Source organism: Schistocerca serialis, chromosome 5 (assembly GCF_023864345.2).
Source record: "Schistocerca serialis cubense isolate TAMUIC-IGC-003099 chromosome 5, iqSchSeri2.2, whole genome shotgun sequence".
Classification (NCBI taxonomy): domain Eukaryota; kingdom Metazoa; phylum Arthropoda; class Insecta; order Orthoptera; family Acrididae; genus Schistocerca; species Schistocerca serialis.
In genome coordinates, this window is record NC_064642.1 from 187196859 (window position 1) to 187215855 (window position 18997).

An 18997-nucleotide genomic window follows, 5' to 3' on the forward strand; every position below is an offset into this window, starting at 1 on the left:
CCACACCATAACACCACCACCTCCGAATTTTACTGTTGGCACTACCACACTGGCAGATGACATTCACCGGGCATTTGCCATACCCACCTCCCACCTAACTGTCATAATACTTGCAGTGGATCCTGATGCAGTTTGGAATTCCTGTGTGATGGTCTGGGTAGATGTCTGCCTATTACACATTAAGACCCCCTTCAACTGTCGGCAGTCTCTGTGCTGTACATGTCCCTTCATATTTACACTTCACCATCACATCAGAAACAGTGGACCTTGGGTTGTTTAGGAGTGTGGAAATCTCGCATACAGACGTATGACTCAAGTGACACCAAATCACTTGACCCCATGCAAAGTCTATGAGTTCCAGAGAGCACCCCATTGTGCTCTCTCACAATGTCTAATGACTACTGAGGTAGCTGGTATGGTGTACCTGGCAGTAGGTAGCAGCACAATGCACCTAATATAAAAAAGCATGTTTTTGGGGGTGTCCGGATACTTTTGAACACATTGTGTATGTCTGATGATTGAGCACCTCAACTATTCTCAGTTTACTAAAATTGTTTATGTTCCACCAAGGAGTTTCCATTAGAGTATTTACATAATTTAGCAGTAAAGTTGACAGCTCGTTGAATAATAGAGGCTTTAAGTCATCAACAGGCATGTAAAAAAGACTGAAATATTTTATAACTTTCGCTTGAGTACTATCTTGAGCTAGAGTACTAGGACAGTGTAGCCATACAAGTGTGTTTGTGTGCATGGGTGTGTGGGGAAATTGGAGGGGGGGAGGGGACATATGTATGTGTACTCTAGCTCAAAAAAGTATTCGTCTGAAAGCTAGCAATATTCCAGTATTTTTTATGTGGTGGTCGACAACTCAGCAGCTCTACTATTCAATGGCTTGTTATCTTTACTCCTAAATTATTTAAATTCTGCCATGTATTTCCATTACTGGAAGCAAAACATAGAGAAAATGTGCAGTGTTACAATACAAGAGGGAACAATTGCATTTATACTCTAGATGACAGACTGTCAAATCACAGAACAGCTATGAACTCAGGGGGCAAAAATTATCTAATACGATTCCACAATCTGTACAAGAATTATGTGAATAAACATTGAAACAAATACTGTATGACTGGTTAGTTATCCACTCTTCTATGACATGAATGAATGAATGTTTCAACTGTAATATAATATTGGGACACTAATAACAAGCCCGTTGTTTGTTTTAAATTACCAATTGTATTATATTGTATGTGACATTGTCTATTGGTGTGATGACTGAATGACAATAAAATTATTATTATCATTATTATTATATATTCCTGTTTGAACAAATATTTGCTACCATTTTTAAGCTATTGTCATTATGGTTCATTGCAAATATTTGGACATTGAGACTAAAGGAATATCACATTGTTGTCTTGCAGAAAATGGATTATAAATTCACAATGCCTTGAGAGTATTCTGAGATGTCAGAAACAGTGGCAGTTCATTAGAAGTTAAAAATGTTATATTTGGTAAAGGTATAATTGCTTAAAGGTCATGCCAGTATTACATAAATTACATTCATTTAGATAATGTAAATAACTGACTACGACATATAGCGTTTCAACTTATAGAGCCAGAGGTCATTATTTGCTGCTGTGGCAATTAGGAAAAAAATGTTCTGCCATTAAAAATACTATCAGGTAAGGGACAAAGAAAACAAAGAGGGGAAGTTAGATGGCAAGAGAGCAATAAAAACCCTTTAGTCAGACAATAAAATAGTTTTATGCTAGATGAGAACTGCCGCAGTGAAAGAAAGAAGACAAAAAAATGGAAGATAAAATGTAAAAGTGGAAGTAGAAAGGAAAAAATTGAATAATAACTGAGAATACAGTGAAGACGTAAAATTGATAATTTGGGTAGAGAAACTATGAGATTTCACTCACAGCATCACATAACAGCAACAATGAATCTTTTGTTTTGGGAGGGTGGGGGGATAGTGTTGAAGGGCATCACCACAGAGTCACCACCATGTTGTAAAGATTTTGTTGTGCAAGTCATCTTTCTATTATTTCTTCAGTATTCTCTGCTGTTTACCGTCATTTACCATTTACTGCATTATTACAACATCTGACTTTCCACAGACAGTAAGGATGAGTTATGCAATGAAAATGCAATATTTTTCAATCGAATAACAACAAGTGTCAGCCTGCTACAAATGTTGATATTTACCACTTACAAAGGTTGACATTTGCATGTTTTGTGAAGCTGAAAAATGTTTTACTTTTCACTTCACTATTAATGAGTCATAATGTGTGTCTCATATGTCATAGAAATACCTGATAGTAATATTGGAGCAGTCACATAGGACTGTCAATCATTAAGCTAATGGAGTCAGCCAGCTTTAACTCTCATATATTGACCATGGAAATTTACCTTTCCTTGCACAGGATCCATCACTTCTTGAAATTTGTAGCAGAGCCTGCACCTATTAAAATATATAGCAATGAAATCATCTTTAATAAATTTTGAGACAGAAGACATTCCACACTTTTTCCATAAAAAATCTCATGCAGCCTACCCATGCCAACTAAAGTAATTCAGTGACACAGAAACAAATACTTTGTTCTAGTAACTACAGTATTACTTATATAATTCAAATAATTCATGCTGGAAGATACTACAACATGTATTAACCATAAGTTTGTAACTGAGCACTGATTCGGTTTTTTGTGACAAATGCTTGTGCTCAGATTATGAGTGCTGTTACTGCTGCATGTAAACTGTGTAGTTTACATCTACATCAACATTTATACTCCACAAGCCACCCAACAGTGTGTGGCGGAGGGCACTTTACGTGCCACTGTCATTACCTCCCTTTCCTGTTGCAGCCGTGTATGGTTCGCGGGAAGAACGATTGCCGGAAAGCCTCCATGCACGCTCGAATCTCTCTAATTTTACATTTGTGATCTCCTCGGGAGGTATAAGTAGGGGGAAGCAATATATTCGATACCTCATCCAGAAACACACCCTCTCGAAACCAGGACAGCAAGCTACACCGCAACGTAGAGCACTCTCTTGCAGAGTCTGCCACTTGAGTTTTCTAAACATCTCCTTAATGCTATCATGCTTACCAAATAATCCTGTGATGAAACGCGCCGCTCTTCTTTGCATCTTCTCTATCTCCTCTGTCAGCCCGACCTGGTACGGATCCCACACTGATCAGCAATACTCAAGTATAGGTCGAATGAGTGTTTTGTAAGCCACCTCCTTTGTTGATGGACTACATTTTCTAAGGACTCTCCCAGTGAATCTCAACCTGGCACCCACCTTACCAACAATTAATTTTATATGATCCTTCCACTTCAAATCGTTCTGTATGCATTCTCCCAGATATTTTACAGAAGTAACTGCTACCAGTGTTTGTTCTGCTATCATATAAGCATACAATAAAGGATCCTTCTTTCTATGTCTTTGCAATACATTACATCTGTCTATGTTAAGGGACAGTTGCCACTCCCTGCACCAAGTGCCTATCTGCTGCAGATCTTCCTGCATTTCACTGCAATTTTCTAATGCTGCAACTTCTCTGTATACTACAGAATCATCCGCAAAAAGCTGCATGGGACTTCCGACACTACCTACTAGGTCATTAATATATATTGTGAAAAGCAATGGTCCCATAACACTCCCCTGTGGCCTGCCAGAGGTAACTTTAACGTCTGTAGACGTCTCTCCATTGAGACCAACATGCTGTGTTCTGTTTGCTAAAAACTCTTCAATCCAGCCACACAGCTGGTCTGATATTCAATAGGCTCTTACTTTGTTTATCAGGCTACAGTGCGGAACTGTATTGAATGCCTTCTGGAAGTCAAGGAAAATGGCATCTACCTGGGAGCTTGTATCTAATATTTTCTGTGTCTCATGAACAAAAAAAGCGAGTTGGGTCTCACATGATCGCTGTTTCCAGAATCCATGTTGATTCCTACAGAGTAGATTCTGGGTTTCCAGAAATGACATGATACATGAGCAAAAAACATGTTCTAAAATTCTACAACAGATCGATGTCAGAGATATAGGCATATAGTTTTGCACGCCTGCTCGACAACCCTTCTTGAAAACTGGAACTACCTGTGCTCTTTTCCAATCATTTGGAATCTTCCGTTCCTCTAGAGACTTGTGGTACATGGCTGTAAGAAGGGGGACAAGTTCTTTCATGTACTCTGTGTAGAATCGAATTGGTATCCCATCAGGTCCAGTGGACTTTCCTCTGTGGAGTGATTTCAGTTGCTTTTCTATTCCTTGGACACTTATTTCGATGTCAGCCATTTTTATGTTCGTATGAAGATTTAGAGAAGGACCTGCAGTGCGGTCTTCCTCTGTGAAACAGCTTTGGAATAAGGTGTTTAGTATTTCAGCTTTACGCTTGTTATCCTCTGTTTCAATGCCATTATCATCGCAGAGTGTCTGGATATGCTGTTTCGATCCACTTACTGATTTAACGTAAGACCAGAACTTCCTAGGATTTTCTGTCAAGTTGGTACATAGAATTTTACTTTCAAATTCACTGAATGCTTACACATAGCCCTCTTTATGCTAACTTTGACATCGTTTAGCTTCTGTTTGTCTGAGAGGTTTGAGGTTTTGGCTGCATTTAAATTTGCAGAGAAGCTCTCTTTGTTTTCACAGTAGTTTCCTAACTTTGTTGTTGAACCACGGTGGGTTTTTCCCATCCCTCACAGTTTTACTCAGCACTTACCTGTCTAAAACGCATTTTACGATTGCCTTGAACTTTTTCCATAAACACTCAACATTGTCAGTGTCGGGACAGAAATTTTAGTGTTGATTTGTTGGGTAGTCTGAAGTCTGCCTCCTATTACTCTTGCTAAACAAATAAACATTCGTCCCTTTTTTTATATTCCTATTTTCTTCCATATTCAGGGATGCTGCACTGGCCTCATTATCACTGAGTCCCTGTTCTGCGCCTACAGAGTCGAAAAGTTCGGGTATATAATGTCACTCGATACTCTGTCCCTACCACCTGTCCTAAGCATCTGAGTGTCCCAGTCTAAATCTGGTAAATTGAAATCTCCACATAAGACTTTAACATGCTGAGGAAATTGATGTGAAATGAAATGTATTCCCGATTTTCTCTCAGTTGTTCTGCCACTAATGCTGCTGAGTCGGGAGGTCGGTAAAAGGAGCCAATTATTAATCATTATTGTTGAGTATAACCTCCACTCGTAATAATTCACAGGAGCTATCCACTTCTATTTCACTACAGGATAAACTACTATAACAGTGACAAACATGCCACCACCGGTTGCATGCAATCTATACTCTCTAAACACCGTCCGTGCCTTTGTAAAAATTTTGGCAGAATGTATCTCTGGCTTCAGCGAGCTTTTCGTACCTATAACGATTTCAGCTTCGGTGCTTTCTATCAGCTCTTGAAGTTCCAGTACTTTACCAATGCAGCTTCGACAGTTTACAATTAAAATACCAATTGCTGCTTGGTCCCCGCATTTCCTGACTTTGCCCTGCTCCCTTTGAGGCTGTTGCCCTTTCTGTAAACCCAGTCCACACCGCACAACCCCTGCTGCCCGTGTAGCTGCCTGCTGTGTGTAGTGGACTCCTGACCTATCCAGCGGAACCTGAAACCCCACCAACCTATGGCGCAAGTCGAGGAATCTGCAGCCTGCACGGTTGCAGAACCGTCTAAGCCTCTGGTTTAGACCCTCCCTCCACTCGGCTCTGTACCAAAGGTCTGCAGTCAGTCCTGTCGATGATGCTGCAGATGGTGAGCTCTGCTTTCATCCCACTAGCGAGACTGGCAGTCTTCACCAAATCAAATAGCCACCGGAAGCCAGAGAGGATTTCCTCTGATCCATAGTGACACACATCATTGGTGCCGATGTGAACGACCACCTGCAGATGGGCGCACCCTGTGCTCTTCATGGCATCCGGAAGGACCCTTTCCACATCTTGAATGACTCACCTCGGTATGCACACGGAGTGCACATTGGTTTTCTTCCCCTCCCTTGCAGCCATCTCTCTAAGGGGCCCCATTACATGCCTGACGTTGGAGCTCCCAACTACCAGTAAGCCCACCCTCTGTGACTGCCGAGATCTTGCAGACTGAGGGGCAACCTCTGGAGCAGGACAAGCAGCCATGTCCGGCCGAAGATCAGTATCAGCCGGAGACAAAGCCTGAAACAGGTTTGTCAGACAAATTGGAGAGGCCTTCCGTTCAGCCCTCTGGTATGTCTTTCACCCCCTGCCACACCTCGAGACGACCTCACACTCTACCACAGGTGAGGGATCAGCCACAATGTGGGCAGTATCCCGGGCAGCCACAGTCGTAGCCTGATCGGGGGATGCGTGGGACGAGCTGGCCGTCCCCAACAAACCCCCATCCAGACCCCCACAGTGATGCCCATTGGCAACAGCCTCAAGCTGTGTGACCGAAGCCAACACTGCCTGAAGCTGGGAGCGAAGGGGTGCCAACTCAGCCTGCATCCGAACACAGCAGTCACAGTCCCTATCCGTGCTAAATACTGTTGTGCAAAGAACGTCTGAACTATCTACAGAGAGTACAAACAATTCAACACAAAATTTAAACAGTTATTAAAATACAAGACTGCCTAGTAAATGCAGTAATGCTGCTACTTGCACACTGCTGACACACTGCTTGGCGGCAGAAGGCTAAAAGCCTAACTGTACTGTCAGTAACGTACAAAGACTATTTGAAAGAAATAAACAATAGACTTCTTTATTGCTGCAGCCCCATGCTGAAATCTGTAAATTTCTAAATATCTTCAACTTCCTACTAAATAATAGTGAGCACTTCATCTGCAACAAAATTGTAATTCTCCTTTTGTTACAATGAGGCAGCACTTCATATACTTCCCGTACATTCACTAAGATTACACATATTCTGAATGACATTTGTGAATGACAGTTCTGTATGAATCTGACAGCTAACTAAACTTCATTTCTATAATGATAGCCATTTTGGGATTCTGCAACATGGAATAATGCTAAGACAGAAGGTTCTGTGAACTGTAGTAAAGCTGTAATGGTTTTCCCACCTTAAAGTTGTGTGGTGTCCATCCATACCAGTTTACACACACAAACAACAAAACTTTCAAACAGTTTGTGAATTTAAACTGCTTAACTAATTAAAAAATATATACTTTTAGTTGTTGTGACCATCATTCATTGGTTAAGTAGATGGGTAACAGATCACTTTACCAAAATGGTATGTTACTTTTTTGCCAATGTTGTGCCTTTATATGGTTATGCAATAAGTGAGATCAGTTATAAGATGCAAATAGCCCTCTACCTTATCAATAATGTTTCATTTATAGTATCAATATGATGACCAGCTCCCAAGAAATGACAATGGCCGGGAGTGCCAGCATTGCCATAGCAGTAGTGAAGTTCCACTGTGCCATGTTGCTTACCATCATACATTTTCCTAAGGAGGCCTCCAATGTCATACAGGAAACTTTCATAAAATTGAGAAATGTGATTTTAATGCTAAGTGTGTTCTACATAGTCTCCTTTCCGTCACTAAATACAACAAACGAAATGTTCGTAAAACCATGTGAAACTGTCAGAAAAGTCCTCCTTTGAGATGTTATTCAACTCATGTGTCACACTGGCTTGAATGTCAGTTCATGTGAATTTCTACACTTTGTCATTTTGTAGCAGGTTCATAGTAATAATACTAAGATGTGTCACTCATGATGATATTTTTCTAGAAAAGAATTGTCTGTGGTTTGCATTTCAGTCAAGCTACAGCAGCTATCCACAAGTTTTTGTTTATGTTTGGGAGTCAAGGTGTGTGGGACAAACACTGCACACACTTTCAGACATTCTGTAGGAAGTCTTGAACACTTGGTGTAGAGATGTTGTTCTACTGTGATTTGTGACAGAACACTATTGATTTGTGACAGAACACCATTGATGTGCTAGAGCTGCATGTCTGCTACTTAGCTCATGACTGACCGACTGAAGGCACATTTGTTGTTTACAGTTGTTAGTTCAGCTGCCACCATAGTTACTTCATTGATGTTGCTTATATGGCCAGATCTTTCATAGTGAAAACTGGTCATTGTCAGTTCACATTATTGCCCATTTGGGGTTTAATTAATTCACTTCCAATTTACACACACTATTTTTATTATCTGCTGTTGAAAACAGATGCATATTTATTTTCAAGTTACTTATTATTTAACAAAAACCAGCCCAAATAAAGGATTTTTTTTGGCTATCTGGGCTGTCAAAGAGGTGATCATCATTCAGAAACACATTGCCAACTCAGTTACTGCAGTCAACCTTTAGAAAGACAAGTACATTTGCGATATGTGTTATCAGTTCATTCATCTATTGCCACATCCTGATTGTTTCAAGGCATCATTGCTGAAATTTTTCATACGCTGCACAATATTCTGTACTAATCATATTACTATGATAAACAAAGTACATTATCATACTCTGATTCACAACAAGTAGTTATTTCTTTTATAAAAGCGAGCTTTTAGTATTTTAAATATGATCTGAAATATATTTTTCCACCTAAAATTGCACATTCTGTTGCGTAGAACTTTGTCAAAAAAGTGTTTTGCTTCCTAGTTTGCTTAAGGTTTTTCACTATTGTTAATCACTATATGTGTATCAGATAATCTAGTTTACAAAGTATTATTTATAATCATCCAGTCAAATTTAATCAAAATAAATTTACAAAATAAATCAGATATTACTTCATGAAATAAGTCACATATAATCACTTTGAGAAGTAAATCAAATGTAAAGCAGTCACATGAAAATTACAGTTCATAACAGGATTCAGTTTCAGCAGCTATTCCACATGTGTAGTATATGTGTCACATTGAGTTGTAGTGATAAAAGATAAAGATTCCCACTACACAGAATGGTCTACATGGTCCCTGGGTCAGAATGTTGTAGTGAATTTGTGGTATCTACTGTGGTGGAGAACTATACTTCATTGGACAACCCCCAAATACTCTTCTAGACCTATAAACATCTCCACCTGCAAATAATTACATCAAGTCATATAACTGCAATGCAATTTTGACAGCTGTGTGACCATACTTATATTATTCTTTTGTATAATTCATTTTCCTATATTAGTATTTATTTATTTGTTTTTCATTTCTTAAGTAACTGAATTAGAGCACCCTTTTGTTTCCTATTTGTATTGCTATTAGCCTTATGTGGTTCTGTAATCCTTCTCATATCAGTTGAAGGAATACATTGTGAACTCTTCGTTATTCTTAGTTTTTGGAAACTGTAAAACTAGCATTATTTGGAAGTTCTATGTTAAACCATATGTTTTCTGCATACCATATGAAATTAAATCCGAAGAAATTGTTTTCTATGTCCATAAACTGAATACAGTGCCGTAAATAGTATTTCTTACAGCACACAGAAAGATTAATTGCTACTGTATGTATTTTAACAGTAAATTAATTCTTCCTTTTTTCTCATTAAGGGAGGTAACCTATCAGACAAGTATTTCAACTGCCATTTGGCCAACTGACAGCACATGGGTAAGTAGAAATATTTATTTGACTCTATAAATTAAAGATTCCCATTTTTGCAAACAGTAATAATTATATTATCAACTTGTTTCTTTGTTAGTCATACATGCCATGGGCCACTTGCATTACATATTGTAATCATGAGGAATGAGAAACTTACAGGTTATTAACTTAATTTGCATTTAAATATGGATTCTGGTTGATTATTTACTGATGCATTCGCATAGTAGAAAAGAGTGTTCAGTAACAGAAGAAACATGTATTATTATCTTTGTAAATAAGTTACATGTTTCTGAATAAAATTTCTTCTGTGCAATACAAGTAGATGCCCATAAGGAACTTGCTTATTGTACTTTCAAGTCTACCTTCATGTATATCAGGCATTTAATATCATTTAGTAAGTGATCAGATATTTTGGTAGGATCTTTATGAACCCTTTTGTGAGCTAAAGCTAATTTAAGAAAGTGTGATGAAACTGTTTTCTGCCTAGTATTTTTATAGCGTGGATGTGCCATAACAGTATGTTTGAAAATGCCGTGCACAGAATTGCAGTTAGGGGATCTTGGCACTCAGTTCCTATTTGAGCTGAGAACGAGGGGTAAAAGTTTTTAGTTTAGCCCAGACCAGTGATAATTTGTGTAGCCATTTGGACATTTGTCTTACTCTAGCTGTGCTACAGTATATTGACCCTCAAGTGGGTACATTTATGTATAAAGTGCACCAGACACAAATAAAATTGTTTTCCATTGTCATTTCACAATTGTGAGCCCATACCAATTTCTTCATTACTGGTTCAGCTATCACAGTGATAAATGGTGTTGTCATATGTCCAAGTGAGCAGCAGTAATATAAAATAAACAACAAGCCAACTGAGAAAAAAAATATGATCCCTGCAAGAAAATGACACAGGCTACTAGCTAACAGCACAATCCCAAAATCAGGCAGTTATATATGAGATAATTAGTAATCGAATAAGCAGTTGGCTGGAATCTGATGCAACTGTACTCATTACTGTGGAGTAACACCTATCCATGGCAAGAAAGAAATACAATGAAAGTGTACTCCATTATAATTTAATTAAGCAGTGCATTAGCTCACATTATGTAAGTTTATTTTATCATTATTTCTTTCAACTAAAACTGAACTGTCATTCTGCTCATACATGTTTACCTTTACGACATAAGCACAGCTGTGCTTTGAATGTGTACAAAGTATGCCGCATGTGCTTGTTCATCTTATGAAAAACGGCATGCCCATTCAAAGATTAAGCATGGTTTGAACAATGAACCATAGCTGGTGCCCAGGAAAATTGTGAAACTCAAATAATTCCTTTTGGGAAAGTTTTCATTGGGCTAAAATTAATGCTCAGCTAATGGCACCACTTGTATGTGCACCATTTGGATTTTACATGCAAAAATAGTCACTCTCGTTTGAATTTTAAGTGCAAAAACAGTCACTCTTAAATAACTCTGGACTGGAGTGAGACTAATGATTCAAATAGGGTCCACTAGTGTACTGAACCTTGGTCTAAGATAAGTTTTAACTGTTTGAAAAAATCTTGTTTAGTTTGGATTTTGTGTGAAAAACACATTTTTCTGACACGCCACTTTTATACTTTAGATGTGTGCAGATTGATTCAAAGTTCACATGAAGGTATATAAATGGATATATTCAAAACAAAGTTCTTTTTATCCCAGCCTCCTCCTTACTCCCACCCAGCTGCCACTCCCATCATGAACTGCTGCTGTTGCTTGCAGTGTGGCTTCAGCTGCCAGAGGCTGCAGTCTTATATATAAGGATGATGTGACTTACCAACCGAAAGTGCTGGCAGGTCGATAGACACACAAACAAACACAAACATACACACAAAATTCAAGCTTTTGCAACCAACGGTTGCTTCATCAGGAAGAGGGAAGGAGAGGGAAAGACGAAAGGACGTGGGTTTTAAGGGAGAGGGTAAGGAGTCATTCCAATCCCGGGAGCTGTATGTGCGCATGGATATGTGTGTGTGTGCAAGTGTATACCTGTCCTTTTTTCCCCCTAAGGTAAGTCTTTCTGCACCCGGGATTGGAATGACTCCTTACCCTCTCCCTTAAAACCCACATCCTTTCGTCTTTCCCTCTCCTCCCCTCTTTCCTGATGAAGCAACTGTTGCTTGAATTTTGTGTGTATGTTGTGTATGTTTGTGTGTCTATCGACTTGCCAGCACTTTCGTTTGGTAACTCACATCATCTTTGTTTTTAGATATATTTTTCCCACATGGAATGTTTCCCCCTATTATATATACACTCCTGGAAATGGAAAAAAGAACACATTGACACCGGTGTGTCAGACCCACCATACTTGCTCCGGACACTGCGAGAGGGCTGCACAAGCAATGATCACACGCACGGCACAGCGGACACACCAGGAACCGCGGTGTTGGCCGTCGAATGGCGCTAGCTGCGCAGCATTTGTGCACCGCCGCCATCAGTGTCAGCCAGTTTGCCGTGGCATACGGAGCTCCATCGCAGTCTTTAACACTGGTAGCATGCCGCGACAGCGTGGACGTGAACCGTATGTGCAGTTGACGGACTTCAAGCGAGGGCGTATAGTGGGCATGCGGGAGGCCGGGTGGACGTACCGCCGAATTGCTCAACACGTGGGGCGTGAGGTCTCCACAGTACATCGATGTTGTCGCCAGCGGTCGGCGGAAGGTGCACGTGCCCGTCGACCTGGGACCGGACCGCAGCGATGCACGGATGCACGACAAGACCGTAGGATCCTACGCAGTGCCGTAGGGGACCGCACCGCCACTTCCCAGCAAATTAGGGACACTGTTGCTCCTGGGGTATTGGCGAGGACCATTCGCAACCGTCTCCATGAAGCTGGGCTACGGTCCCGCACACGCCCCAACATCGTGCAGCCCGCCTCCAGTGGTGTCGCGACAGGCGTGAATGGAGGGACGAATGGAGACGTGTCGTCTTCAGCGATGAGAGTCGCTTCTGCCTTGGTGCCAATAATGGTCGTATGCGTGTTTGGCGCCGTGCAGGTGAGCGCCACAATCAGGACTGCATACGACCGAGGCACACAGGGCCAACACCCGGCATCATGGTGTGGGGAGCGATCTCCTACACTGGCCGTACACCACTGGTGATCGTCGAGGGGACACTGAATAGTGCACGGTACATGCAAACCGTCATCGAACCCATCGTTCTACCATTCCTAGACCGGCAAGGGAACTTGCTGTTCCAACAGGACACTGCACGTCCGCATGTATCCCGTGCCACCCAACGTGCTCTAGAAGGTGTAAGTCAACTACCCTGGCCAGCAAGATCTCCGGATCTGTCCCCCATTGAGCATGTTTGGGACTGGATGAAGCGTCGTCTCATGCGGTCTGCACGTCCAGCACGAACGCTGGTCCAACTGAGGCGCCAGGTGGAAATGGCATGGCAAGCCGTTCCACAGGACTACATCCAGCATCTCTACGATCGTCTCCATGGGAGAATAGCAGCCTGCATTGCTGCGAAAGGTGGATATACACTGTACTAGTGCCGACATTGTGCATGCTCTGTTGCCTGTGTCTATGTGCCTGTGGTTCTGTCAGTGTGATCATGTGATGTATCTGACCCCAGGAATGTGTCAATAAAGTTTCCCCTTCCTGGGACAATGAATTCACGGTGTTCTTATTTCAATTTCCAGGAGTGTATAATGTGGCTTACCAAACGAAAGCGCTGGCAGATCAATAGACATGCAAACAAACACAAACATACACACAAAATTCAAGCTTTCGCAACCCACGGTTGCTTCGTCAGGAAAGAGGGAAGGAGAGGGAAAGATGAAAGGATGTAGGTTTTAAGGGAGAGGGTAAGGAGTCATTCCAATCCCGGGAGCGGAAAGACTTACCTTAAGGGGAAAAAAGGACAGGTATACACTCGCACACACACCCATATCCAACCGCACATACACAGACACAGGCAGACATTTTCCCACGTGGAATGTTTCCCTCTATTATATATATATTCCATGACTTACCAAACGGGAAAACGCTGGTAGATAGGCACAATAAAAAAACACACATACACAGACACAAAATTTCAAGTTTGGAAGAGGGAAGGAGAGGGAAAGATGAAAGGATATGGGTTTTAAGGGAGAGGGTAAGGAGTCATTCCAACCCCGGTAGCGGAAAGACTTACCTTAGTGGGAAAAAGGACAGGTATACACTCACACACACACACATATCCGTCCACACATATACAGACACAAGCAGATATATTTAAAGGCCTTTTTTATTGTGCCTATTTACCAGCGCTTTCCCGTTTGGTAAGTCATGGAATCTTTGTTTTTAAATATATTTTTCCAGCGTGGAATGTTTCCCTCTATTTATATATATATATATATATATATATATATTGTTACAATAGAGGGAAACATTTCACGTAGGAAAAATATATCTAAAAACAAAGATGATGTGACTTACCAAATGAAAGTGCTGGCAGGTCGACAGACACACAAACAAACACAAACTTACACACAAAATTCAAGCTTTCGCAACAAACTGTTGCCTCATCAGGAAAGAGGGAAGGAGAGGGAAAGACGAAAGGATGTGGGTTTTTGTAATGCATAACTATACTCAATGTCCGTCCTTCTTTCTCTTCTTTCTTATGTTTCTCTTGTCACTTTATAAACTGCAATGCTTGCTCTACTTACAAGCCACACTGTATCAGCTGTCTCAGCCATGCACAAGAGACATCTACAAGACCACCCTGATTGTTGATGAAGCATCTGATGTCCCACATTACTCCTTCCAATATCATTAATCCTACTGTCTCATTTTTTTTGCGTGTTATTTCCCACACCTTTCCAGTGCCACATGATCTTCTATCTCATCCTGCGAACTCCTCCCCCCCCCCCCCCCACCCTTTCTCCATTCTATCCCAGTTTGCTCCCACTAATTTCATCTCATTCAGTCACATCTGGCATCCCCCTTCTTCACACTCCTCCACCGTTAGACCTGCTACCTACGTTTCGCTATTGTCGACTCCCTCAGATTTCATCTTGTTTCCCCCTGTTTCATCCGTTTCTCCCTTCTCATGATTTTTCTCACGTATTTGGGTGTACTCTTGTGAACTTTATTCGGGCTTAATTCCACAATTTATGTAATTTTTCACATTTTTTTAACTGCCATGGATCCTTACTCCTTCCATCTGCATCAAAACAGAAAAGTTTCCTTACCCCTAGCCAGAAGCCATTCCTACATACTGTTCCTGCATTGTTGCTTGGCTAATGGAATCCCCCCACATGGCCTTACCAGTGGAATTGTTTGTAGAATCTGAGAGAAAATTACAACCCACACAAAATTATATTTTTTTGATAGTAATAACAAGTCTCATGTTTTCCAAAATGTATAAGGATTGTTCGAGAGTTCTCAAAAATATTTCTTAATTAATCGCACATCAACTTTTTATTAATATAGATTGTTTTTCAGTGTACAGTTGCTAAACGGTTCACCCTTGTGGATAACTGTGAAAATGTCACCGAAGGAAACCATGGTGCTAAATTTCATCCAGAAAAGCAAATAATAAAAGATAATGCATTAAAAATTGATGTATATTTTGAAAACCTCCGTGTTCAGCAAACAGTTCAGACAGCTGCTTATGAGGTAAATTATATTCTCACCACTGAAAGCATACAGACAATAACAATGCCATGTACAAAAGTGATAACTTTAGACAGAATGCTAACAGCAGATGTAGCAATTTCATATCTACTGTATTATGGTTTTTAAAATATTTAATTCACTGTAATCAATAATTCAAACAATACAGTTTTAGCGTAAAGACTAATGACTCTATGACTAAGACAAGGCTATGTAGATGGTAACAAAGTGACAAGCATGATTTTATTGCTCATCAAAGTTTTGATGAAATTTTTTATTGTATTTTTGTTCTTTTCTGTTTGTTTCACATGGTCTCATAGGGGAAGGGAATGTAATTGGGAGGACTCTGAGGATATTGCTGAGGTCCTCTCTTGGAACTGCAAAATATGCAGCAGGAATAGCTCAGTGGAGGAGCAGGCACAGTTGGATCAAGCTAGGAGTAAGCTAATGAGGATGAGGGAAAGTAGTGGTGAGGGCAGTGGTTGGTAACTGGAAGTTGATGGGAGGGCTATCTGGAGGAGGACATGTCTGACAGTTCTGTTATGTTACCAACAACAGGTTCCAGCTACCAGAATTGAGAGGAGAAGAGCCTCAAGATGATGTAGGAGCAGGATATGTACAGCAGACTATGCCCATGAGTGAGCAGATTAGGAAAGGCTTGTATGTTAGGGAACAAAGAGTACTGCTGCTAGGTAGCAGCCATGGTAGACATGTAGGCCCTCAGTAACAGGAGAAGTTATGGGAGAAGCATCAGGTTGTAAAGCATCAACCTGATTTTTGTAGACCCCTCCCCATCTTTGGTAGAATTTCTGTCTGTTGACTTGAAGCTGAAAGTCCTATTCAGTATTTGATGATGTTTGCTAAAAAATGTACTGAAGCACCACAATTCAGGTTGCACTTTTTCACATATTTTATTAGATTCAGTTATATGGTTTGGGCAGTGAGCAATTTTCCTACATTGTAAAAATATTGGCATGCACAGTCAGGTCAGCACTCTCATATAATGAAGAATTCAGTGGGAGAATTACTCATTTATGTTGCAATGTTATGAAAACACACATTAATGTAGTGCTGTCCAGTAAGCAATGGTAGTTCTAACTAGTCACTAGACCAAGTATTTAGTGTGGTGTAAATACTGTCTATATTTATGTATAGTGTCACAGTTAACATATAGTACAGGCTTCTAGAAATGTATCAGGTAAAAGTATACTAAAATAGTTCACCTAGTTCACGCATTAATTTAAAATCACCATGTCCAATAATAGCTCCTCTAAATGACAATGATAGTTCAGTTCCCCTACCAACCATGTCACAGTTCAGTCAAATTATTCATTAACTTGAGTTACAAAAATCAGTTGCAAATTTTTGAACATCAACATCACTTTTTGCAGCATTGGTGCACACCATTGGGAGCACAGATGTTACATAGCTTGAGCAGAACTGAACTCAGACTGTTGATTCTGAGTGATGTCCAACCATTTAAAGACTGGTGTATGAACAAATTATTATTTGAGGAACTATACAATCATTTGAAAATTGGCTAGGTTGAATTTTGTTGTAAGGGATGGACTATAAGTATTGATGAAATTTTGGTTTACGAAAAATGTGGTAATTTAGGAATTTATAAAAGTTAGTGAAATCACTTTATGCATGGGAAGACCTTACTTACAAGTGCAAGCACTACATTGAAAATTACTGTAACTTGCACAGAATTCCTAATTAATGACTTAATTAATAAAGTATATCAACTGTTGCATACAAATCAGGTTAAAAAGTGCAATGGCAAAGAGAAGCATTGGACAAGTAGTGGAGCAAAATGAGTTATGTAAAATTTGGCTGCTTATTGATTTTAATGTTAATTACCCCATACATTAATTGGTTTCATGGCAATTGGAATTCATTATTCAAAAGTTGAGTTACTAAAAGCATTTGGAATACATTGTTCAAAAGTTGAATTACTAATCCTTATATTTAGTGGTGTCAACATGGGCATAAATACCTACTGGTTCTCATTGTTTTTCTTGTTCTGTAAAGTGCTAGAATTTTCAATTAGGTATAATTTTTTTAAGTAACTGGACTCACTGTAAATCCAAGTGCAGCCTTGAAATCAGCATTTCAGATCCATTACTTTGAATAAAGAACATAATTCAGAAGCAGCTTAATTGATATTTTGCAATATTTGAACAAATCACTCATGTACACAACTTAGAAAATGTATGGAATTTTGTAAATAAAAAAGGGAAAAAATTGGTTATTCACAGGAGCATAAATGATAACAGTTCTAGCTTGCTATGTCACAAGTTACCAGCAATTTTCAAGCTGAGTGCTGGGCTAAGTGAGTAGATTGAGATTTAAGGGCGTTTGTGTAAGGATTTAAGGATTTCACAAAAGATGATTAGGTAGTGATACTGGATGGGGCAGGGAATAATGTGAATAGGAATGGGGCATACAACATAGATGGTGCCTGAGTAACAAACTTCCCTAACTGGTGGCACCAAGGTGAGCATGCTAAGAACTGTTCCATCGGCATGATCAGCCTTGTCTTGGCAGTGCTGTATGGGCATGTAATGGAGATGGGACTGATGGACTACTTGCTGGGAGCACAGTGCATTTGGTGGCAGTGCAGACTTTCGGGAGTTGGAGCCACACTAGGCATGGTCTGCACCTCAGCAGGTTTGTGAAAGGGAGGTTGGTGAAGTTGATTTATGAGAGTGTAGTGAGTGAGTGTGGAGCCACATATTGTCAAATGTCTGCTGTACGAGTACTGGGTCAGTTTTAGGACAAACCATGACAACAGGCTCCAATCTCTTACAGGTATCTCAACCAGCTTAGAGATTTCTGCATTGTGTATGCAGAACATAGAATGTACCACACTGGAGTGCCCAAGCAGCATGTAAATTTGCTCACAGTTATCTGCTATTCATGAAAGTGTACAGTCCATTAAAAATAAAGTACATCATCATGAAGCTGAATTACAGTCTGAACAGCACTGTGCCCTGAATTACAGAGCACTGGTGTAGAGATAATGAATTGCAGCATGTAGTACTGTCATCATATGGATGTGAAATTTGGTACTGTGGAATTATCTTAAAGGGTGATGGAAAATGTATTATGTCAGGGTGGCATACATTTTAAAGCTAGAGAAGCTCTGGCCACAATTAGTGTAGATAAACATTTTGAATTGGCAGCTGTTGAAGTAACGAAGCTAGCCATCTATAAGAAGTTAATCTTCATGTGTTTACCGCTCACCTTGTGGTAATGTGGATATTTTCTTCTACAAATTAACTGAAGTCCTGGAAGAAGTTACAACACCCATGTCTAGATAGTTATATATGGAGATATATGGAGATATATATGGAGATATATGGAGATATTAACACAAGTGTTGAGAGTGAAATTAGTAATAACTTCGTAAACATTTTGAGTGTTTTGGTTTGGCACAAATGTTAAACACTGTTATGAGGCTTTCAAAAAGTTCTACTTCAATATTACCACATGCTTACAGACATTACTGTCAGACAATAAAGTTGAAGTAAGACCTGCAAAACTGCTGGCCTACTAAATGATTTTCTCAGAATGTAAGATACATGCTTTTTCTAAAAGATTATCAAATCAAATCTGGGATGAAGTGTGTGTGAAAAGCAATGTAGGTGCCAAGTCCTCTAAGTTGTACACATTTTTAAATTGACATTTGAGGAGACATGTGCAAAATTTCCATTTCTGCTACAGCAGCTTAGCAAAAGAGATGGATAACTGTGTGCATTATAAAGTCCATACATACACTTAACTTTCTCACTTCTTCGCAAAA

At 39.9% G+C, this 18997-nt stretch overlaps 1 long non-coding RNA gene across 1 annotated transcript in view; it reads left to right on the forward strand.

Moving 5' to 3' along the window:
* The window catches only part of LOC126481696 (uncharacterized), a 32881-nt gene extending 17711 nt beyond the window's left edge, over window positions 1–15170 (forward strand). The window contains exons 2-3 of the long non-coding RNA XR_007587616.1: window positions 9503–9560; window positions 15019–15170. This is a non-coding gene — a long non-coding RNA (uncharacterized LOC126481696). The remainder of the gene's footprint in view (window positions 1–9502; window positions 9561–15018) is intronic.
* The last annotated feature ends 3827 nt before the right edge of the window (window positions 15171–18997 follow it).